General features: G+C 36.5%; 2 non-coding genes across 2 annotated transcripts; both read right to left on the bottom strand.

Annotated features, from left to right (window-relative positions):
* Positions 1-25,802: 25,802 nt before the first annotated feature.
* LOC149813435 (small nucleolar RNA snoR1) lies at positions 25,803-25,893 on the bottom strand. Its single transcript, XR_016428391.1, has one exon. It is a non-coding gene; the product is annotated as a small nucleolar RNA snoR1 (small nucleolar RNA).
* Positions 25,894-26,003: 110 nt separating this feature from the next.
* LOC149813434 (small nucleolar RNA snoR1) lies at positions 26,004-26,098 on the bottom strand. The gene has a single exon (XR_016428392.1). It is a non-coding gene; the product is annotated as a small nucleolar RNA snoR1 (small nucleolar RNA).
* Positions 26,099-26,485: the final 387 nt, after the last annotated feature.

Below are 26,485 nucleotides of genomic sequence, written 5' to 3'. Positions count from 1 at the left end.
TTTAATGCAGTAGAGATTTATGATTTATAAAGTTACCAAGATTTGTAATCAAGTTTGCTAAATCGTACAATGATGTTTAATGTTGAAGTCCAAACGTTACAACTATATGTACTTATAAAGAGTGTGATTTCTACATTGATTTGTATGTTTGTAGCACCGATTTGTACGTTTAAAGCAGGAACCCTACAACCCTTAATGCCTAAAACCTAACCCTAAACCCTAAACCCTAAACCCTAAAACCCGAAACCCTAAACCGTAACCCTAAACCCTTAACCTAAACCCTAAGCCCTTAATATCTTACTAAACCCTAAACCCTAAACCCTAAACCCTAAACCCTTAATATCTTACTAAACCCTAATCCTTAACCGTAAACCCTTAATATCTTACTAAACTGTAATGCTAAACCATAAACCCTTAATATAACCCTAAACCTTAAACCCTAAACCCTTAATATCTTACTAAACCCTAACCCTAACCCTAAACCCTTAATATCTTACTAAACCGTAATGCTAAACCATAAACCCTTAATATATTACTAAACCCTAAACCTTAAACCCTAAACCCTAACCCTAAACCCATAATATCTTACTAAACCATAACCCTAGACCCTAAACCCTTAACCTAAACCCTAAACCCTTAATATCTTACTAAACCCTAACCCTAAACCCTTAATATCTTACTAAACCGTAATGCTAAACCATAAACCATTAATATATTACTAAACCCTAAACCCTTAACCTTAAACCCTAAACCGTAAACCCTAACCCTAAAACCTATAAACTAAACCCTATACCTAAACCCTTGATTGTGAAGATGATTCGTTATATCTATTTATAAGCTATAAACAAGAATTTCCATATTGATTTGTATGATATTTGATCAGCGATTTGTGTTATACTATGACAATATTTTTGTAACAAAGGCAAATTGACTAAACATTACAATGATGTTTATGATATTAATAGGATTTGCCATATTGATTTAAGAAAATGTTTTGACTCTTAATATCGATTTAAGATATTGTTTTGATTCTAAATATTAATTTTTAAGATATCAAAACGAATTTCCAAATCGATTTAAGATATTGTTCTGAATCTTAATATCAATTTTTCTGCTGATTCTTGATATCGATTTAAGTTATTCTTTTGATTCTTAATATCGATTTATATGTTATTGTTATGATTCTAAATATCAAGTTATATGTTGATTCTGTATATCGATTTATAAGCTATCAATAAGATTTTCCATATTGATTTGTATGATGCTATGACAATATTTTCGTAACAAAGGCAAATGGACTAAACCGTTATCACTGAACAAATTGTTATAATGATCGATGTTCATAAATAAAAATCAAACAATCATTTAGCATTGTGTATAGTGAAAATGCCATTGATTTGCTTTTACGAGTTGTTCCTATCGCGATTTATACAGTTGAGTTAATAAATGTCTAAAACGCTGAATTATGAAACGTAAAAGCAATCTACTAGTAATGAATCACTTTGCATAAATTTTGATAAACGGCTGAAATGATTTGCACAAACGTGCTTTGTACTCATACACCACAATTTTTATCCAGATGTGGCCGACATAGACGCCATTGTGTACATAGTTATACCATCGCGATTTACACAATGACATTTGTCTTTTAGACAATGAGCTTTGTCTAAGTGAATGACACGTACTATCATGATTTATACAATGACGTATGAAGGCCACGTGCTATCGCGATTTGCTTTACAAACACATATCGTTCTCGCCATAATTTTGTAACTACAAATCCACATGATTTAAAACCATATTCATATAAAAAAAATATTAGAATTTAGATACAATACATCATGACCAATGGTTTGGCTTAGATACAATACATGACCATCATCAAGAAAGAAAATAGATATCATCACAAGTATGAAACCCACATCCAAATTAGTGATGAACTTCTAATGCAATCCAGGTGCAGGAATGACAAATAATAAAATATCGATTTAAAGCCCAGGTATTTGAAATTGATTTCGAAAGAAAAGTTTTTAAAACTCGAATCTGGATTCAATATTTTGAAAACAAGAGTCCTAGATCTCGATAATGAGATACAATGACATGCGATGCCATGAAATGATATGTCAAATGCATGCAGTGATATGCAATGACATATAAAATATAAACACTGGATGAGGGTAAAAATTTTGGGTGTTTACAGATGCCCCGGTTTGTTACTAAGCCGGTTGGAAGCCGAGCTTAGTGACATAGAAAAACACACTAAATTTGGACTATAAAAATGCCCCAGTTAGAAGAATCTGACTGAGTATAAAAGAATTAGCTCTGGTGATCATGATAGGTATGGAATAGAGAATAAAGAAGTAAATTCACCTCATTGAAATGAGGCTCAGGCTTAGCCCTTAACTTGGATGGGATGAAAAATACCTCGTGGAAGAATGAGGTTCAAGCTTGACCCTTAACCTGAAAGGGACGATACCTCGTAGAAAAATGAGGTTCAGGCTTAACTCTTAACCTGAAGGGGACGATAAATACCTTATGGAAGAACATAGTTCAAGCTTGACCCTTAACCTGAAAGTGGATGATACCTCATGGAAAAATGAGGTTCGAACTTAATCCTTAACCTGAAAGGGACGATACCTCATGGAAAAATGAGGTTCAAGCTTAACCCTTAACCTGAAAGGGACGATACCTCATAGAAAAATGTGGTTCAGGCTTAACCCTTAACCTGAAAGGGACAATGGGATCCACGAAAGAAAAAACCATGATGGGACCTTCGAATTTTGCACAATAAATCTGAGAGGGGTTTGCAAAAGGAAGAAAGGAGGTTTCCTAAATCTTGAAAAGGGATTGATCTTGAATGTCTCATTGCTGAGACTGAATGACTTTTAAAACAGATGACCTTTTGTAGAAACAATTCCAGGTTTAACCCTCATCCTGAACGGGGACTGTCTATAGTGGGACAGTTGGGTACACACAGAAGTATGTGAATCTGAGAGCCTAGACGCTCAGATCAAAACAAGAAGGGAAGGATCTTGAACAACTCCCGTCATCAAGTCCTAAAAAAGGATAAAACTAATGTTAGAATATATAAAAATGGGCATCAAGCTCTCACTTCATGTCAGGATAACTTCAAAATATTGTCAATAAGATAAAAATTGTGATTGATTAAAAAATGACTGAAATGTAAGCACATATATATTAAAAATATTTCCTCTTCTGCCTTCAGTATTACCTCCAACTAGGCTAACTCCATAGAATCCAGAATCAAAATCAAATTTATTGTTGTTGAGTTTCTTCAATGAAGCTATCCATTTTCTTGATATGAAAAGAAAGGAAATTGTTCTCAATATCATAAAAACAATTAATGAAAGAATATTGATAAAAGAATTTCACATAAACAAAGATGATTCTTGGCAATTTGGCAGTTCGATATCCGGGGTTTACCCATGATGATCTTTTTGCACTCTTTTAAGACTTTTAGAAAAAAAATTGAGTCCTCCTTGGGGTTTGACAAGAATTTCATAGCATCAACCTTCAACTTAGTTGTGTTCTGATTTTCCTTGGAAGGACACGTTACAAACTCCTTTAACTTGGAGATGTTCCACATCTTCTTTGGTCCCAAGAATTATATTAAGGATGTTGTCTCTTTTAATTGAAGTATCTTGATGATCGTTTATGCTCTTTTGAGACATGAAAAGTGAGTTTTTTGGGATTGGGCGAGAATCTCATCACATCAACCTTCATCTTGGCTGTGTTCTGATTTTCCCTGGAAGGACACGTCATAAACTCCTTCAACTTGGAGATGTTCTATATCTTCTTTGATCTCAAGAATTAAATTAATGAAACAGTCTCTTTGGTTAAAAATCTCTTTATGATTACAATGATTAAATATCTTTTAGGGATTGGCCGGAGGTTCATCGCATCTGCCTTCAACTTGACGATGATTTGAACTTTCCTTGGAAGGATCCGTCACAAACACCTTCATCTTGAAGATGCTTTGAATTTTCTTTGTTCCCGGGGGTCTAACTCATCCATCGTTTTCAACTTGACGATATTTGAGAGATCCCTTTTGCGGATAGTTGATCGTAGCTTGATTGATTGAAGAGATATTGGAATTGAGATTGAATGAATTTTATTCAAATCGCCTAGGATATTTTCACTGCCTTATTGCTAGAAGAATGATCTTTAAAAATGTGTCATAACTATGATCAATACCGATTCACTTACAACTTTTCAATATCATTGAATTTTTCCTTTGTCGGTCATATCTAGGATTTTTCTTCATCCTTTTGGTTGACCAACAAAAAAGAGTTTGAAATTTCTTCTTTCTTCCCAAAAGCTTTATCATTTTGAAGGAAATACTGAAGGTGATATGAGGTACAATTTTGTGCAATAAAGATTTTGATATCAATAACTGTTTTTCATGACAAATTGGCAAAATATTCTTGGAATCCTTGGTGAAAGAAATTGCTTGATGTCGGATTGATAAATCCATGGTTAGATTCTCCTCTCCTTTCCTCAAAGGAGAGACTCAGGCTTGACCCTTACCTGAACAGGTAATAAAAAGATACTCCTCTCTTCCTTGAAAAGGAGGTGTTTGCAAAATGAACTTTCGAAGAGAAATAAAGTTTTTGTCAAAACTTTCTATCGCTAGGCTTCTCTTATGGAAAGTAGACCACTAACAAAGGTTGGGAAGGATATCATAGAGGAGCGAGTCTATCACACTCTCCCTGGAAAAAGGCTCCTCGATGATGGGGTGGCCTAACAAAAGATATTTAGGGTTACAAGGAGGATGAATTTCCATCGAAACTCTCCCTGGAAAAGGGTTTCTTGTGTGACAATGTGAACACCCCAATTTTTTTAAAATCTGATAAAAACTCTTTTTGAACTTGGCCCCCATTTTCTGAGTAAATTGAGTCAGTTTCAATCCAAATTTCAGTTATTCCTCGAATTTTACTGGAATTAAATCTATTTTATATATCTGACTCGATTTTGGATCTAGATCCAGTGCTAAAATCCAAATCTGAGCCTCGTTATCCAAATTTTGATAAAAATTTATAAAAAATGCCAAAAATAATTTCTGAAAGGCTCAGACAGTTCATCCGATATCCGTTTGGATCCGTTGCTCTATATTTCTCAATTCAAGATCCAAAACTCGAATATTTTCTCAAAACCTGGATCCAAACAAATTTTCTGAAGAAATTTTAAAAGATTAACCCCGAATTCTCAAAAACCCCCTCTTTTGTAAATATTTCCATTTTTTTACAAAAATAGTTTAGAAATCCTATAGTTTTAGAGTTTTTATCTCAAAAAAAAAAAAAAAAAAATGTAGAAGATATGAAGAAAAAGAACAAAAAATCGAAATAGAAAGAAAAACACAAAAGATAGTTTTAAAAACCTCCTTTTGAAGACATCTTTTATCTAAAACCATTTTTTTGAGAAAACTTTTTGAAAAGGACCACCTTTTTTAAAATCTTTTAACATAAAGACTCGTTCTTTGTTAAAAGGGCTTTAACAACTTTCTGTTACGAAGGCTCTCTCTCTCTCCCTCTCTCCTTTCTCGCTCGCTCGATCCACCGGTGGATTGTCATCCTTCTTCTTCAACCCTCGATGCCTAACAGCCTCCTCATTTCCCGATCCTTCGTCTCCCTCTTTAAAAGGGGCACGAAGGGGAAGACCTGGGGTATCGCTTCTTCACCCCTCCACTTGCACTTCTCGACTTTTTTTTTCCTTCCCCCTTTCAGCATCTTCCCCTTTCACTCTCGATCCGCTTCCCCATCTCCTTCTTCCCCTCTGATCCCCTTTCTATCAAGTTCTTTTCCTCAGGTTCTCCTCAAGAAACAGAAAGAGGTCGATTCCCACTTCCTAATCAAGTAAGTACCCTTCCCCTCCTCCATTTTCTTTATTTTTCCTGGGTTTTCCCTATTTTTGCCCATTAGAATACCCATGTAAGGTCATCCTGTTGATGGCAAGACTGATCTACACATGTGCAAAAACAATTGGAATGTATGAGTTCCGACATTATCTCCTATGTCTTTCTTCCTCTTTTCTTCTGGTTAAAATCGATTTTCTCACCCTTTTGTATTGCTTTAGATTTCCTTTGCCATTTATTTCATGGATTTCGGTTCATTCTCTTAAGCATTAGGGATATTTAGCAATAGCATGTCGATTTTCATCTGTATTTCCCTACATTATAGCATTCGTTTCTGATTTATGTTTTCTGTTGTTACGAATGTCATATATGTTTTCATAGTTTTATAGTTTTGGTGTTTTATAGCCTCATCTTACTGCTGTAATGAATTTCTTGTTTTAATTTGATCGTAGGCAATAGCCTTTTAGATGCTGCTAATTCATTTTCTTCATGCATCGTAACTGCAGTTTAATGTTTGGTCGGTCATGACATCCGAGGGTCCCTCCCAGTTTTCCCCTTTCTTCCTTATTTTTCATCTACTAGAGGCAACCCTATATCACTGATCTGCCTATCGCAGCCTCAGTGATATACATTGCCATAGTAACATGGCCTTAGCACTATGCTGGCTGCATTTAAAATTACAATGGACCATGGGCATAACGTTTTTCATATTCTGTGGATTTTCTGCTTGAATCACTGATAGATTGTTTGAGTATATTCGTTTATCGCATCATAATTTGTGTTCTCAATATTCTGTTATTCCTGTGTTGTTTCTGGCATTTTGATTGAGCTTATTTTCTTTTGTTTGCCACCGATTGGTATAGATGCAACTTTTACTTTCATATTTCTTTTGAACATCCTTGTTGCAATTGTAATCTCATATATAGCGACAATGACCATCTCCTCGACTTCATGTACTGAATGAGGCCATCTAGAAAGAGGACTTCAGGAGGTCCTCTTTCTCTTCTCCAGAAGATCGAGAACCTCACCTGAAGTGACCCTTCTTGGCGTTTGTCAGAATGCTAGGAATCATATATCGCCCAAATCAACTGTGTGTGGGCTCAGGCCCTATATCTGCAAGCATGGCTTGCAGTGACATAACCTTGAGATGAGAGATGCAAGAACTGTTTCATACTTGCAGCAAACCAGTTTAAATACTTCGTTGGAGCAACAGGTGAAACACCGGTTGGTTGACAATATACAGACAAGGTTGATCAAATGGGTTTGTCACTGAGGGACATAAGAGATCTACTGGGTTTTCCATTTTGGGTCCATCTAAAGCAGATCCTCTGTGTTGTGAGAGCTATAGGACTGGTGATGACTGTTGCAAAGGGCAATAATTGTTCAGTGTGTTTACCAATTTGTTGCAAATTTCATTATCTTACTGAGGCCATTCTAGATGCAACCCAGATTGGTAGTCTGGAGGATAGATGCTTGCTTGAACAAAAGCTGGGGGAGGTGGTCAACGATCTTCTTGTTTTCTTTTAGTCATCGATTTATTGCTATTGATCCATTTGCTAATGATTTCAGATTCATTTGTATTTCAGCTAATTGTGGTTAGTGATCTGCTAAGCCTTGGAAGACCGACCTGCTGTAAGTAGCTAGGATCAATCTACCAGGCTTAACGATGTTTAATCCACAGGCGAGTTCAACTCCTAGTGGTCTGAAATCAGATCATATAGGCATGTATGTTCTCTTTTGGTTTCAGATCCATCTAGAATAGCAATCCTACCCAACATCCCGAGAGGTGCTCATTGTCATAGAAAAGCAAAAGGTTGCAGAAAAAGGACAATAGACAATTGCAAGGTTCCCTTCCTTTCCCTTTTCTTATTATTATTGTTATTGTTTGTGATAGCAGTGATGGTTCCCTCTGTGTTTAAAAGATTGATTCTTTTCACATACCGTTTTGTTCCCCCACTTTTGGGCTATATGTTTACGGTTTTTATTTTGTCCCCCTAGTGTTTTAGTTGGTTTTGTTTATCCTGAAATTAATTATTCCCTGGTATTGGAGGGAAAATAGATTTAGAAAATTGATGGCTGCCTTCACAAATAAATATATATCACTTTTTCTGTTCGTGTAATCTTTATTGTAGTTTGATTGTTTAAACCATGTATAGAGTGACCAAAAGTATGCTGGATCATCATGATCGATGGTCTGTACATTCCTCTATAGTAAACGTGAAGAATGTGAGGCTTGATATGGTGAATATTGTTCCTGTACTGTTGTTTGAGCTGGAATTGTTGGTTTCTTATTCCACATCAACTGCTTCCATTTCATTTTCCATTTATAAACATTCATTCACTATCCACCAGTGTCTATGGTTGCATCGATATATATGCACCTACACCTGTGTATCTACTACATAGGACTCTTCATATCCTTTTGCCACCATCCCTTGCATTTGTATCCTTCGGTACCCCAATATTTACCTATTACACAGCAGACCATTACCCACTTTCATCCCCTGTTACAATCCCTGCACCAGGTGTCCCCCTACAGATTCCCCATAGTACCTTCATCACACTTTCCCTGCCATTACATTCCTGTAGTCACCAGCACGATATTTTCAGTTTCCATCTACATCCTTCTCTTTTGTAAATCTTGGATCTATGTTTCATGAGCATACCTATATATTACACTCCATTACTATGTGGTGAATATATACATTCCAATCATGTGAACACACCCATGTATTACATTTGTAGTGTGAGTGTATGCAGTCCAACTCCATTCCATCGCCCAACATATCATTGCACTACTGCCGACACCTCTTGTGCCTCAATAGCACAACAACCCTAAGGTTGTTGTAGCTTTCCTAACCCCTATAGCAGTACTACACTAGCATCCATTGGGTTCCCCTATCTTCCTCACAGCACTTCCACTTACTCATTGTTCACCACTTGTGCACTTCCACTTGCACCTTCAATATTACCTTCAACCCCCATGACATCTTCACTCCCAAGCACAACCACTTTATAGTCACCTGCATCCATTATTACAATAGTAACCTGGGTGCTCTGTGTTACCCATCACAACCATACCTTGCAGCATTAGCATACTCTACTCATTTTCTTGCACCAAAGACTTGGACATATTAATTTAAAAAAATGAAGAAACTTGTTGAATTAAATCTAATACCTAACTTTGATGATTTTTTTTTTCACAGATGTGAACCTTGTATTTATGGTAAAACGACAAGAAAACCTTTTTCACGTAATGTAATTAGAGCATTTGAATTATTAGAAACCATACACACTGATATTTGTGGTCTCTTCAAGACTCAAACTCATAAAGGAATGCAATATTTTATATTTTTTATTGATTACTTTTTAAGATATAGTTATGTATACCTTATAAGTATGAAGCATTAGACAAATTTAAAGAATATTGTCAAGAAGTCGAAAACCAACTTGGTAGAAAAATTAAAGTTTTACGGTCAAATCGAGGAGGAGAATATACCTCAAATGAATTTTCTGAATATTGTAATGCTAATGAGATCAGATCTTAAATTACATTTCTAGACGCTCTTCAACAAAATTGTGTGGCTGAAAGATTCAATAGGACCCTTCATGACACGGTTAGATGCATGTTATCTAATGCCTTATTACCCAAAGTATTTTGGGGTGAAGCAATACATACAACAACATATGTTTTAGATAGGGTTCCTTGTAAGGCCATTATCTCTACACCTTATAAATTATGCACAGAAAGAAAACCTAACCTAAGTCATCTTCATAGATGGGGTTCAATAGCTCATATAAAGGTTATAAAGCAATCACGAGATAAGCACGATACAATATTTATAAGGTGTATCTTTATTGGATATCCCAAATCCAATGGTTATAAATTTTAACATCCTGATAAGGGTTTAATCGAAAGTAGAAATGTAATATTCTTGGAAGATCAAAACATCGAAGAAATTATTTCTAAAATAAATGAAGATGATCCTCTTGATTTGTATTATGACTCTGATGACTCGCAAGAACATTTAAGTAATGATGAACCATCTATTAGTTCTCCATCTTTTTTTTACCAGACTCAGGTTGACCACAAAATGTCTAGAGCTCTCCCGTCTTACTTAGATGACTATTATGTCTACCTGTCGGAGGAACTATGTTATGCTTTAGACCTGAAAGACATAAAAGATAACCTGTCATATGATGAGACATTAAAATTATATGAGTCAACAAACTAGGTAAAAGCCATAAACAAGAAAATTGAGTCCATTGAGAAAAACTAAGTCTGGGAATTGACTGATTTACTAAGAAAAGAAAATTCATTATATATAAATGAATTTTAAAGAAGAAATTCAAATCCGATGGTAGTATTGATAAATTTAAAGCAATGTGGGTAGCTAAAGGATTTTCTCAGAAAGAAGGGTTAGACTATATTGATACATATTCACATGTTACAAAATTTATTTCGATAAGGATAATTCTCACTACGACCTAGATCTACATCGAATGGATGCTAAAACCATATTTCTTAATGGTGAGCTTAGGGAAACCATTTTCATGGAACAACCTGAAGGCTATATAATTAAAGACAAGGAAGATAAAGTATATAGGTTGAAAAAATCTCTATACGAACTCAAGTAATCACCACGTCAGTGGTACTTAAAGTTTTATAAGGCAATTACGTTATTAGGATTTGTGGCAAATAAATTTAACCACTGTGTGTATGTCTAGAAAAGTGAGAGCAAATTTGTGATTCTCTCACTATATGTGGATGCCATTCTTTTGATTGGAAATGACAATAATATGATTGTTAAAACAAAGTCATGGTTAAATTCTCAATTCGAGACGAAAGACATGGGAGACATCCTATGTTCTTGGAATTAAAATCACTCGAGATAAAAATTCTAAACTTTTAAGCTTGAGTCAAGAAATGTATATAAATCATATACTCAAGAAATGTATATAAATCATATACTTAAGAAATTTAAAATGAGTTATTACAAGTCTGTTAGAACATTTGTGGTAAAAGGTATCAAATTGAGTAAGAATGGTAGTCATGGTGATGGACAAGAAAGACTGAATGACCCTTATGCACAAGCTGTTAAAAGTTTGATGTATGCTATGCCATGCACAAGGCCTGATATCAGCTTTTCTGTTGGCCTCGTTAGTTTCTACCAAAGTAATACTAGTTAGCCTCACTAGCAAGTAGTAAAAAGAATATTTCGATATTTAAAAGGAACTGTAAACTTGAAACTATGTTTTCAAGATGATGCTTTAGAATTAACTAGATATTTTGGTGTTGACTTTACAAACAACATAGATGATAGTAAATCCATTTCTGGATATGTTTTTCTTCTCGAAGGAGGAGCAATTTTCTGGTCTTGTAAGAAACAAGAGTGCGTAGCTCGGCATACTCAGGAAGAAAAATACATTGCATGCAATGCAGCTGCCAGGGGCGTAGCTAGGATTCATGTGAGGGGGGGGGGGCAAACAGGGGTGTAGAAAGAAAAATGTATTTGTGTGATAGTCGGGGGTTCGGCTGCCCCCGAATTTTTTTTTTAGATAAAATAAAAAATGGCTACAATTATTAATAAAAATCTATTTCATATGGACAAATCAAACTATTTGCTGCAGTCAGGGCTGGACTAAAAAATGGATAAAAATCTATTTCATATGAAATCCGGGCAGGGCTAGGACTGGGCTTTTAAAAAAAAAACAAATTAACTGTTTGGGGGAGGCAGGACTAGGCTACAGCCCAGTCCTGCCCCCCCTAGCTACGCCCCTGGCAGCTGCCATATTTGCCGTTTAGATAAGTTGCTTCATTAATGATTTGAAGTAGGATATAACCAACAAGCTAATTCAAATTTATTATGATAACCAAGCTGCAATCTTTCTTTTAAAGAGTGAAGCAGGTAATTCTAAAAGTAAACATATAATGATGAAATATCATTATATTCATGACATGATTGAAAAGAATGAAATCAAAGTCAGTTACTTATCTACATCTGATATGATTGCTGATCCCTTAACAAAGGGCATATCAGAGAAAGTGTTCTTGAAACATGTATCTTGTATGAGATTAAGATGTCTAATAAAATATATGGCTGAATGAGTAACTAAAGTATAAAACTCATTCCAGAAACATTGTTGTAAGTGAAATACTTCAAAAGTGGGAGGTAAAACCCGGCATCATGATTATTTTAACATGGCCAAGTAGAAGATGTTGGTCATACATGACCATAGTGGACATGTTTTACGCATGGGTTCATGTGTTGAGGAGAGAGGTGGACCCACTCTCTCTTCAGTGCATGAAACCGCCCGATAGAGGGCCTTAACCAAATGAAAAACTTTTGAACATGCTTCATTTGGATAAGTATAAAGGTGAATCTCTTTACCGATTTTCTCTCCTTAGAGAGAAAATCGGTAAGTCCTAAAAAGCTGGGGGAAAAAACTTATCCTGTGCCATCAAACACGCTCTTGTTGGCAAACAATCTTCATGACCACATGCATTACCTCAACTGGAAGGAAGGACTGGTCTTAGAGTTGAGATCTCTCTCTCTCAATATTCAAATTGTAACCATCGATAAAATGGGGATAAAAAGTCTCACGATTTTATTTTGATCTAATAAAATCTAGATATTGCATCTAATACATAATCCAATATTTACTACAAATGAACCAAAAATTAAAAATGATCCAAATACAAAAGATACAAATAACAAAAAATATAAAATATAAATGAAATCCAAATGAATTCTTATAATGACCCCGGTCTTTTGCTCCACTCCTGTATCAGATTCCCCGACCTGAGACTCTTCTTTCTCTCTTATAATATCCTTGTGTATCTTGAACAATAACACGTACAATGTCATTCCATCCTATAGAGTTTATGGTTTCTCTTGCGTGGAACCGCATCACTCGTTCATTTGTTCATGTAAAGTGACAAATATTTTCTTTCCTTGACGAAAAGTTCTTTATTTTCCTTAAGAAAACGATATTTTTTTGGTTAAAGGCTTAAGAGATGCACTGAAGTGAAAAAAAAGGTGAAATGCCCACCACCATTAAGCTTCATTTATCATCTTTGATTAGTATTTTTGTGTCCTTTCCTAGTGTTTGATCTGTGTGTCCATGTGGGCAAGTGTCAGACCCGACCGACCTGCATATTGCGTGTTTGATGGTGCGTGAGTCCCACGGAAAGCCCAAAGGTTTTTCTTGGGGGAAAACTTGTCCTGTGCCATCAATCATGCCCTCGTTGACAAACAATCTGCATGACCGCATGCATTCCCTCGACGGTTGAGCTGTCTCTCTCAATATTCAATTGGAAAATGGGTCTAAAATGTCATGATTGTCACACTGAATTTTATTTTGATATTTACGCACTGGCTTTGCCTGCCGTACTTAAGGTCGGCAGCGTGATTTGGATTTAAGTTTTTAATTATTGTAGATCTAAATTAATTTCAAATGCAAATTAGATTTTATATGAAAAAAACTTTTAAAAAATCAGTTTTGATCAATATGTGAACATAAATTCAGAAAAATATATTTGAACCGAATAAGGTTCACTTAAATATGAGTTCAAAACTATTTTTTTTTTTTTAGATTCATAAAGGGAAAAACATGCAAATTTGGATTGAGGATCCAACAAGATTAATTTCTCATACAAGTAAGTGAAAAGCTAGAGATTAAGAAAAATGAAAAACAACCTCTTTTTGGTAAGAGAGGTCGTTCAAAGTCCAAGCAGCTGCAAATAGTTCCACTACTTTGGGTGAAAATTGAATGAATTTTGTTGGGCGTCTGATCCAAGTCCTATGCATTATTCGTGGACATGGATCTTAAAATACAATTAACGCACGATTAGGTGTGCCCGTACTGAATTCAGACTTATATTTAGGCCCTGTTTGGAAAGTGAAAAGTGGGAAATACCCAGTGCAAAAGTCGTTTGGGATAGATGCAATTGTAGGAAATGATGAAACTGCATGGGTTGGTTTCCACATTTCACTTCCCACGTAGGTGAAGTGGTAGTTGCCAAATACTACACCAGCTCCCACACCGGTGCCAAATCCGACGACCTTCCCAACGCTCTTCCAATATTAATTTCATCTTTTCAATTGCATTCCAAAACAACGGCATAAGTGGAAGTGCTACATCCTCAGCTGAACCATTCCACTCACCCAAACAACCGTGTGGATTTGCTTAAACCACAAATATTGGGGATTCCATAGCTACCACCGACTGGAAGATTCCAAACAGGGCCTTAAGGCTTTTTGCAAGTCAGATCACTGAATTAATGTTTTTCATTAGATCTATATATGTTTTTCATTAGATCCCATGTGGTAAGCGGGGTCCTGTGTCAAGCTGAAGGCCCATGATCGAATCCTTCTGCCACATGGGGAGGGTGTTTTGGTAGGGGTCTGCCTAACCCCAGTTTACCTATAAAAAAAAAATAAAAGGTCACCTCCATGTACAAGCTGACACCCAGGCGAAGGTCTTGAAGGGTTGATCTATAAAAAAAAACATATATTTATATAAAAAACATCAAATGGATCACGCTGAATTCATCTACAGTGTCACAAATTGACGGAAACAACTCAGCTGAATTCATCTAATGTGCTATTTTTTTTACTATGAGAAACCGCCCCATGCAAAGACCTAACCTAGCTGGCTCAGCCTGTGGTACTAAGGCATAAAACTCAGAAGGCTTACCCCTGCGACTCCCTGGGTTCGAGGGGTAAGCCCTTGAAGTTTTATGCCAACATGGAGATAGACCGTAGTATGTCAGGCTGAGCTTGCACCGCTAGGTCTTTGCATGGGGCAGTTTCTCAGAGACACTGACACTGTAGATGAATTCAGCAGGGTTGTTTACATCATTTTGCGACACTATAGCTGAATTCAGCATGATATTATGATTAAAAAAAAACATATCTTTCTATAAAATCCATGATCGAAGGATCATTCTCATCAAATCATTCATGTTTCTACGGGATCATAGCTGAATCCAACATATCTTTTATGATTGATGGATATGGGCTTAAAGAGCCAATTACCCGAACCCGGCACGGCGGTGGGTGCATACTAACTACAAGAAAATAGGTTATTAGCGACAAAATTTAGCGACGGAATAATTCCATCGCTAGTGAGTGACATATTAACGAGAGAAATGCATCCATCACTATAATCAATGAAATTTACGAAAATAGCGACGGAATATATCCCGTCGCAAAATCTATCGCTAATTAGCAACGGATTTTGTGAGGGAATATTTTGTCGTAATGGATGCACCATTTAACGACGTCTTTTACGACGGAAAATATTCCGTCGCTAAATAGCGACGGAATTGGCGACAAAATATATTCCGTCGCCATTTTCGTGTTTTGATTTACGGTGGCTTAGCGATGAAATTAATCTGTCGCTAAATGTTGCATAACCCTAATCCCAGCCCTCTTTTTATTTTCTTCTTTCGCTGCTCCCACTCCCGCCCGCTGCCCTCTCCCTCCTATCGCCCTATTTGTCCCGTCGGCCTCTCTCCGGCCCCCACCGTTCACCGGCTGCCGATCCCCGTCAGCCTTTCGCCGCCGCCCGGAGACAGGTAATTTGTAAAATTCCTGCAGGGGGTCGACCCCCTGCGGTTCCGGCAGGGGGTCGACCCCCTGCGGTTCCGGCAGGGGGTCGATCCCCTGCGTTTTCCGGCAGGGGGTCGACCCCATGCGTTTTTTGGCAGGGGGTTGACCCCATGCGTTTCGGTAGGTCATTGAGTGTTGGGCTTCTCAAGACCTATGCAAGATGTTTTCATTTGCCTCGTTTTTTTTTTTTTGGCAGGTGGTGACTTCATTTTAAAACAGTGTTTTTTGCAGATTTCTCAACGGAACCTGCTTGTGCTCAGCCACCCGTGGTAAGTAAGTGACAAAAACAATGCAAATCGGGTAAATATCCGTGGTGAGTAAGTGATGCAAGTGCATCACATTTATTTAATTTATTGGATGTAACACTTTATTGTTCACACACTCACTTAGTTGTTGATATCTAGGACTGCTTTGTTGGAGTTCGGAGATCATGCTGAGCATGATTTTAATGTATGAGAATAGAAGTGTTCTTATTTTTGGAGTACGGATTCCATGCGAGGCATGGTAGTAGTTAGTGGAATATTGAAGTGTGTTTGTTGCAGGTACATGTTTGACATTTGTTTGATATGAATCATTTCGATGTATTGCAATGTTTGATGTAATTGTATCCATACTTGCATGTAGTTACTTTCAATTTGATTATGGCTTCCATGTGAAATTGTATAATGAAAGCATACTTCAAATGAATGTATCGTGTCATTAATAGTTTGCACATGAAAATATTAAGTTGTCAATGCATGCATCATAATTCTTGTTATTGTATGACATCATATATTGCATGATAAATTTGATATTTTCTTCATCATAGCATTCTGATGGTTCTCTTTTAACTAGTTAGGTTATTACTCGTAACTTCATACGAAAATGACTGCAAACCGTGAATGGATGTACACTACAACAAAGCAATAGATTAGCGACGACCACATTCCGTCGCTAATCCATCGCTAACATGGTTAGCGACGGATTAGCGACAACGAGGCGACAGTATGCTTACGTCGCGAATATTTCGACGCTAACTGGCGACGGAATTATTCTGTCGCCAGGTCCGTCACTAATTGCGACGGAATAACGAGCGCTATATTCCGTCGCCAATCCACCGGTACTAAACAGCGACCACAGCTTGGCGACGGATTTACTTTCATCGCTATGCCGTCGCTAATCCGTCGCAAACACGAAAAAAAATTAAAAAAAAATTATTTGAAAATTAAATACCGAGAACTGTACAATTTCTATTTCCTGTAAATAAAAAACAAACCACACAAAAAAATTCATATAACAAGAATCTACAACAATTAATCGTTCCACCTTAAAATTAAGAAGTTTAATTATTTACAATTCAACAATTACAATTAGGAAAAATAAAAAAAATAGAACTTCTTCAACACAGTCCTCTAATCATCGTCAAGATTTTGTGCGTCTTCTTGTTCATTGTCTTTATCTGTCCCTTCAGCTCCACTACCCTGATTATCGCTAGCAGCCTACACAAGAAAAGAATAGTCAGTATTGATAAACAAAATATAATGAAATAAATTACACACTATATGTGATTCTATCATGTGCTCATGTGTGATCTAAGGCAATAAAAAAACTCTATATGTGATTCTATCATGCTCATATGTGCTTTAAGGCAGACAAAAAGTTATATATATATATATATGTGATTCTATCATGCTCATATGTGTGCTAAGGCAGTCAAAAAATTGAATATGTGATTATAGCATGTTCATATGTGTTCTAAGGCATCTAAAAAAACTCGATATGTGATTCTACCATGCTCAGATGTGCTTTAAGGTAGACAAAAAACTATATATGTGATTCGATCATGCTCGTATGTGTGCTAAGGCAGTAAAAAAATTGAATATGTGAATATAGCATGCTCATATGTGCTCTAAGGCAGGCAAAGCCAAAAATTTTATATGTGATTATATCATAAATGATATATAACATGTTCATATGTGTTCTAAGGCAGTAAAAAACTCTATATGTTATTATAGCATGCTCATATGTGTGCTAAGGCAGTCAAAAAACTGAATATGTGATTATAATATGCTCATATGTGTTCTTATGCAGTCAAAAAACTGAATATGTGATTATAGCATGCTCATATGTGTTCTAACGCAGTCAAAAAAACTTTATATGTGATTCTATCATGCTCATATGTGTTCTTAGGCAGGCAAAAAAACTTTATATGTGATTATAGCATGCTCATATGTGCTCTAATGCAATAAAAAACTCTATATGTTATTATAACATGCTCATATGTGCTCTAAGGCAGTCAAAAAACTGAATATGTGATTATAACATGCTCATATGTGTTCTTAGGCAGGCAAAAAACTGAATATGTGATTATAGCATGCTCATATATGTTCTAATGCAGTCAAAAAAACTTTATATGTGATTCTATCATGCTCATATGTGCTCTAAGGCAGACAAAAAGTTATATATATATATATATATATATATATATATATATATATATATATATATATATATATGATTCTATCATGCTCATATGTGTGCTAAGGCAGTCAAAAAATTGAATATGTGATTATAGCATGTTCATATGTGTTCTAAGGCATCTAGAAAAACTCTATATGTGATTCTACCATGCTCAGATGTGCTTTAAGGCAGGCAAAAAACTATATATGTGATTCGATCATGCTCGTATGTGTGTTAAGGCAGTCAAAAAATTGAATATGTGAATATAGCATGCTCATATGTGCTCTAAGGCAGGCAAAACAAAAAATTTTATATGTGATTCTATCATAAATGATATATAGCATGTTCATATGTGTTCTAAGGCAGTAAAAAAACTCTATATGTTAGCATGCTCATATGTGTGCTAAGGCAGTCAAAAAACAGAATATGTGATTATAATATGCTCATATGTGTTCTTAGGCAGTCAAAAAACTGAATATGTGATTATAGCATGCTCATATGTGTTCTAATGCAGTCAAAAAAACTTTATATGTGATTCTATCATGCTCATATGTGTTCTTAGGCAGGCAAAAAAACTTTATATGTGATTATAACATGCTCATATGTGCTCTAATGCAATAAAAAAACTCTATATGTTATTATAGCATGCTCATATGTGCTCTAAGGCAGTCAAAAAACTGAATATGTGATTATAACATGCTCATATGTGTTCTTATGCAGGCAAAAAACTGAATATGTGATTATAGCATGCTCATATGTGTTTTAATGCAGTCAAAAAAACTTTATATGTGATTCTATCATGCTTATATGTGCTCTAAGGCAGACAAAAAAACTTTATATGTGATTATAGCATGCTCATATGTGCTCTAATGCAATAAAAAAACTCTATATGTTATTATAGAATGCTCATATGTGCTCTAAGGCAGTCAAAAAACTGAATATGTGATTATACCTGAGAGGGACCTGGAATCGAAGATCCCCTATCCTGAACAGCGGCCTTGATCTCATTTCGGAGAAAGGGGGCGACGGTGTATTGAAAGTAGTTATTCAGTGATTCATTAATGATCTGGCGTACATCATCACCGAAAAGAATAGTCGGCTGCTTGGAGCTTATGTCGGCGCAAGAAGTCGGTGAGCCGTAACTGGAAGAACCAATAACTGGTGAAGTGTTCATATTACTCCCAAACCCGAACACGCAACCTTTTTTGGGTTCACCTGTTGCAGTCACCCATGCTGTAAGATCAAATGATGGATGCTGAGTAGCGTCATCGCCATATCGCTCTACCATCTGTTGCTTATATGCCTCCTACAAAATAATGTTTAAAGTATTCATTAATAATTAATGATAATATTATGATAACTTGCATATATATTGCAATGATTATTAATAGAATTAATACATACCGTTGTCGTTCTCGCCTTCTCTGATACGAAGACTCCCGTGGTCTTCCGTTTATGTGTTTCTACAAACACATTCTTATATGGTACACTGCCTCTTTTTTCTGCTTCCAGCGAAGTTAAATGACAAAAGATTTAGTACACAAGTTTGCAACAATACTTATAAAATTAATATTATATATTGATGAGTTACCATTTTCTTTAAGTGGCTCCCAAATGTCTTAGATCCACCTGTGTGTAGATGGGCTTCGGGCATCTTCGATCGATTTTGTGCAGCCTTCGCAAAGCGATTTCTAAATGCATCTCCCGCCCACTTATCGCACATTTCATCCCAGTAATCTCTCCTGATAGTAATAGGACCATGGCCCTTCCACAGTAATGGATCATCTACTACGCCAGATGCTTTTTTTGCTGCAGTCTTCATAATGTGCAGCATGTCTGTAAATCGATTGGCAGCCACCTTCTGCCACACCTTCCTTGCATCATTTTCTTCCACCGTAGTTGCGAAGCGATTCGAAGCCTACAAATATTTTCAGAAAGTTAGTAGACATTGCTTAAATAAATTAAATATGAAACACATTAACTATGAGGAACAACTGTATACCATGAATGAGGACCACAATCTGTCTAACACCTCATTTGGGTACTCTTTCCATTGAGCAACTGGTCCTGGTAGATGTTGAAGAAGTGAATTCCTAATCTCCCGTACTACTTCTTGTGGCGCAAACCTCGTGCTGCACATGAATTGTTACACAGTAAATATCAATATAAAATATTTAAAAGATATGCAATAATTGAAAACAAAATACTTACGGTCGATTATCGATATACACTATTCGAATGAGTCTTCTTGTGCCAGCCTGAGAAGACCCTGTTTACTGTGTTGGCTGTTGACTTGTGTGATCAACTGGTGTAGGTGAGTCGTGTACAGGCGCAACATCATCTGTAAAAAAATACATTAGAAATTCTCAAAATGTGCATTTGAACTAATCAAGCATCTAATTAGTTATATGATATACCTATCACAGGAGCCCGTGAAGATGAAGGCTGAGCCTGGCTACTACTGGATGAGCGACCACTATAACCTCCACGAACCATATTCTAACAAATAACATATGTCATACAATATATTCAAATAATTCACATCAAGTATTACAATGCATTCAAGTCATTCACATCAAGCATTGCAATGCATTCAAATAATTCAAATCATTGACATCAAGTATTGCACTAATTCAAATCATTCGTTAATTGCATAAATTATAATACATTCAGATAATTGAAATCATTCACATCAAGTATTACAATGCATTCGAATCATTCGTATCAAGTATACATTCAAATAAAATTTTTAATCATTCACACCTAGTATTGCAATACAACTCACATCAAGTATTACAATGCATTTAAATAGAGGTTTGTAGTATAAGATTTTGCTCACTAGCTTGAGAATTCTTCCTCGTCACTAGTTTGACTTTCTTCTTCTTCTTCTTCTTCTTCTTCATTGTTTGCCCATCCACTTGGTACATCATTTGGATCACATTCCTCTATGAATGTTTCATCGGCCAATGGAGATATGACATGCATATCATGCGCAACATCGTGACCATAAGCGAAGTCATAGACATCATCTGATTGATAGTAATCACTGTCTTCAGCTAACTCATCTTTCTGTAACTGATCATACTCGGGGTATAGTTTGGATTTCACCTTGCAAACTGCCCATCATTCATTTCTATCTGACTTTTTTATACTCGGATATGAAGTATAATAAACTTGTTGAGCTTGCGAGGCTAATATGAATGGTTCATATGTTCCAAACCTGGATTTATGATTCACCTCCACAATGCCTGAAGCTTTGTCGAGTCTTATTGCAGTTGGATCAAACCAATGACACTTGAATATCGTAACCTTGTTATTCATGCCTAAGTAAGTCAACTCCATTATTTCCTCTATAACACCGTAGTAATCATGTTCATTTTCACCGTAGCTGCTACCCTTGACACACACGCCACTATTTATCGTTGATTTGTTTATACCGTAGTCTTTTGTATGGAATCGATAACCATTTACGATATACCCGTTGTAGCATTGCATAACTTTGGTCAGACCATTTTATAAATCACATATTCCTTGATCTTTAACATCACCATGGCGAACCTACGCACAGACATAAACAATTATTGTGATCACGATCAATTAAGTAACTTAGTGTTGTTTATAAGTACAAAATTTATGTTAGCTTCTTTACCAACTGTTTCAACCACTCCACAAACTTAGTTTCACGTTCTTTTTGTACTTCTGCATCAGTGAGATGTGAAACTTCGCTTTGCAACTCCAGATAAAATCGTCTGCAAACCACAAATACTTATATTACCGAGCCATGTATCCACATATAGAACATAAAAGGATTTATAATTGAGTTGCATATACATATACTTACTCGATGTATGGGTCGATCGCTGAGCAATTAAAAAGAATATAGATGTGTGCTGCATCTTGCTCTCGATCTGTTAATAGCCTTGATCGGCAACTACCAAATGCATGCCCAAGTGGTTGAAATATCGACAGCTTGTCAGCTACAGTTACTTGTTCTCCATCATCGTTACGGGGCGGGCATGTGTAACGTGTTGGAATATGAGGTTCGAAGTACATAGATGAGAAATTTGAAATCTCTTTTAAAGTGTACGCCTCACAAATAGAGCCTTCTACTCTTGCTTTATTACGAACCTTTTTTTTAGGTCGAACATGCATCTGACAAGAATATACATTTCAAATTTTAAATATCTGTCATTAAAGAAACAAATATAAAAAAACATATACCTTTCAAATGGGTACATCCATCGATATTGCACAGGGCCACCAACCCTTAGTTCATATGGCAGATGTATGATCAAATGTTTCATAACATCGAAAAATGCTGGCGGAAATATCTTTTCTAACAGACAAACAGTGGTGATGACAGAGTCCTCGAGATTCTTTACATCTGATACAACGACCTCCGATGCGCACAATGTTCTGAAAAATCCGCTCAACTCAGACAATATCCCCCATATAGGTTTGTCTAACATATCATGGAATGCTAGGGGTATCAATCGTTGCATAAAGATATGACAATCATGGCTCTTCAACCCATATAACTGTCCATCTTCAATCTTCACAGCCCGAGCAATGTTAGAGACATATCCATCTGGAAATCTCAGTTGTCTCAACCATTGACATACATGTTTTATTTGATCAGGTTCGAGCACGTACTTCGCCTTTGGTTTCAGTATTTTGCCATTATACTCTTTGAGTTCCAATTCTGGTCTTTTACATATTAATTTTAAATCCATACGGGCCTTCGGATTATCCTTCGTTTTTCCTTTAATATTCATTACTGTATTGAACACATTATCAAACACATTTTTCTCTACATGCATCACATCCAAATTATGTCGTATCAATAGGGTCGACCAATACGGTAGTTCCCAAAAAATAGATTTTTTCGTCCAATTGTGATCCTTCCCAAATCCACGGAAGGGTGTAGGACTGCGGGCATCTGTTAATATATCTGGAAAGTATCGCAATCTTCTTAGAATCTCTATGCCGGACAATCTTGAGGATGGACCTTCCGTTTCAGTTGTGCCTGCTTTAAATGCATTCTTTTGACGTCGGAACAGATGATCGCTGGGTAGAAATCGACGATGGCAATCAAACCAGCAAGGCTTCCTTCCATGCCTCAATCTAAAAGCTTTGGAATCCTCCATGCAGTACGGACAAGCCAACCTCCCATGTGTGCTCCAACCAGATAACATACTATATGCAGGGAAGTCACTGATTGTCCATAGAACAACGGCCTTCATGTTGAAATTTTGTTTTTTGTGGGCATCATACGTGGTAACACCGTCATCCCACAGTACTTTTAATTCATCAATCAATGGCCTTAGATATACATCAAGATTTTGGCCAGGTGAGGTCGGACCAGGGATCAACAGAGACAAGAAAAGATTTGGACGTTTCATACACAAGCTTGGTGGAAGGTTGTATGGAGTTACAAATACTGGCCAGCATGAGTATGGAGTTGATCTACCCGCAAATGGATTAAATCCATCTGTACATAGACCGAGTCTAACATTTCGCACTTCCATTGCGAAGTTCTGATGAGTACGATCAAAGTGCTTCCAAGCTTCAGCGTCAACAGGATGCGTGATCTTGTTTTCATCGTGTCAAACTTTATTTGCATGCCATCTCATGTGTTTAGCTGTCCTTGAAGACATATACAATTGCTGCAATCTAGGAGTGATAGGAAAGTAGCGAAGCGACTTGTATGAAACTTCCTTTGATCTCGTGCTACCATTGCCTCTTGTCTTTGGCTAGAACCGAGGATGCCCACATGACGGGCATGATATGTCGTTTTCCTGCTCTTTGAAATACAACATGCAGTGATTTGGACAAACATCAATCTTTTTGTAACCCATACCTAGAGCGTTGATCATAACTTTCGCACGATAGAAATTTTGTGGCAATTTCTCATCTTTAGGCAACATACACTTCACAATCATGCACAAACGGTCAAAACATGATTGACTCAAATTATACTCGGACTTCAAATTCATTAGTTGAAGAACTGCAGACAAGATAGTGTGACTTTCACAACCGTTCCAAAGTGGCTCATCAGCATCTCTAAGTAAATCATAAAATCTACTAGCTGCATTGTTTGGTGATTCTTCATCTACGGCAGTTCTTACATCACTAGAACTCATAGCAGAACCCAGTTCTGTTCCTGCGGCATCAAATATCAAATTCGTATATGGATTATCGTGCACCACATTCACCCGTGCATCAAAATTGTTTCTAAATTCTTCTCCATGAAACGTCCAGTTCTGATAATCACTCACAAAACTCTTCCTGTATAGGTGATGTCTAACGCCATGAGGTTCTACAAATCGATTATTCTTACAAATCTTGTAGGGACACCTAATCCGACTTGTGGAATCTACCGTACCGACACTTGTCGTTGCAAATTCAATAAAACTGTCAACACCATCCATATATTCATGCGATAACTCATTATTCACTATCCTACGGTACATCCATTCACGGTTTGCAGTCATTCTGTCGTATGATGTTACGAATAGTATCCTAACCAGTTAAAAGAGAACCATCAGAATGCTATGATGAAGAAAATATCAAATTTATCATGCAATATATGATGTCATACAATCACAAGAATTATGATGCATGCATGATAACTTAATATTTTCATGTGCAAACTATTCATGACACAATACATTCATTTGAAGCATGCTTTCAGTATACAATTTCACATGAAAGACATAATCAAATTGAAAGTAACTACATGTAAGCATGGATACAATCACATCAAACATTGCAATACATCGAAATAATTCATATCAAACAAATGTCAAACATGTACCTGCATCAAACACACTTCAATATCCCACTAACTACTACCATGCATAGCATGGACTCCGTACTCCAAAAATAAGAACACTTCCATATTCATACATTAAAATCATGCTCAGCATGATCTCCGAACTCCAACAAAGCAGTCCTAGATATCAACAACTAAGTGAGTGTGTGAACAATAAAGTGTTACATTCAATAAATTAAATAACATGTGATGCGCTTGCATCACTTACTCACCACGGGTATTTACCCGATTTGCATTGTTTTTGTCACTTACTTACCACGGGTGGCGGGGCACAAGCGAGTTCCGTTGAGAAATCTGCAAAAAACATTGTGTTAAAATGAATATTGAAGCTAATTAGGGAAACACAAACACTTATGCAATGCAAAAAACAACTAAACTGTTGATGATATATCTAATGATGAAATGCGATGAAATAAAGTGTGCAAGTAATGTACTGCAATGAATATTGAAACTAATTAGGGAAACACAAACACTTATGCAAAGGAAGCAAAAAGACTAAACAAAGAAAAATAGAACAAAGAAAAAATAGGAAATGGATCATAAATTGTTCATCTCTGCTCAACGGACGATCTATAGAAGATCATTCTTATACAAGAGGTGACAAAACAAAAATTTCATAAACCAGTACAGAGAAATACTAAACAACCATTTGCCTAACAGATTATAAAAAAGAGAGACACACTAAGAAACTATTTGCAAAATATACAATAAACTAAACCACAACCAATTAAAAATGGGATAATGATATACTCTCTTTAGGATTTCTCTGTTCCCATTTTCTCAATCAAAATCTTTTAAAACTCATATTTTTTTATCATGCCCTTTGTTTCCCCAATCATTAAAAGAAATAAAGGGAAAGGAAAATTAAACTGAATAGAAGGAAAATAATGACAAAAATCCTTTTCTTAACACAAACATGGCACAAGATGTTACATCTTCCCATCCAACAAACATTAGCCCAAACAAATATTCCAAATAATAACACTTGGAAAACAAACTGGTAATTCGGTTAAAACCTCAAAAAGATTATAGAAAATAGGTCAGATAGTCGCTTGCATGTGCTCAAGGAACAACTTCAAGAGATAGTTTTCATACAAGAGGTGTCAGAAGAAGAAATAATCATCATGGACATAACATAAATACATAAAAAAATATAGAAAAATAGCGGGAGATAATGTAAGAAAGATGTCACATGAAAACCATAAAACAAAATGCAAAAAATAACAGAAATGGAGGAAATCGCTCAGAACAGTTTGCTTATCTCTGCTCAAAGAACAAGCTTTGAAAGTTGTTCTCGTACAAGAGGTGTCAGAAGAAGCATTGAACATCATGGAAAAAATGAAAAAGAAGACATAATCATAAAAAGATAGTTTCAGAGGAAGCAAAAATGCAGATGAGGAAGAAGAAGAAGAAGAAGAAGAATAAGAATAAGAAGAAGAAGAAGAAGAAGAAGAAGAAGAAGAAAATGCAGATGTAAATGATTACCTGCGCGTCGCCGGGCGGTGGCGGGAGGCTGACGGGGAGCGGCAGCTGGCGAGCGGTGGACGGCTGGCGAGTGGCGGCTGGCGAGCGGTGGGCAGCTGGCGAGCGGCGGCTGGCGAGCGGTGGACGGGGAGCGGCGGCTGGCGAGCGGCGGCGGCCGGGCGGTGGCGAGAGCCGACGGGAGGGAGAGGGCGTCGGGCGGGAGCAAGACAGCGAAACAGGAAAAAGAGAAAGAGGGAT

Source organism: Nuphar pumila, chromosome 16 (genome assembly GCF_984573655.1).
Source record: "Nuphar pumila chromosome 16, dmNupPumi1.hap1.1, whole genome shotgun sequence".
NCBI classification, from domain to species: domain Eukaryota; kingdom Viridiplantae; phylum Streptophyta; class Magnoliopsida; order Nymphaeales; family Nymphaeaceae; genus Nuphar; species Nuphar pumila.
This window is presented reverse-complemented; position numbering and strand designations above follow the sequence as displayed.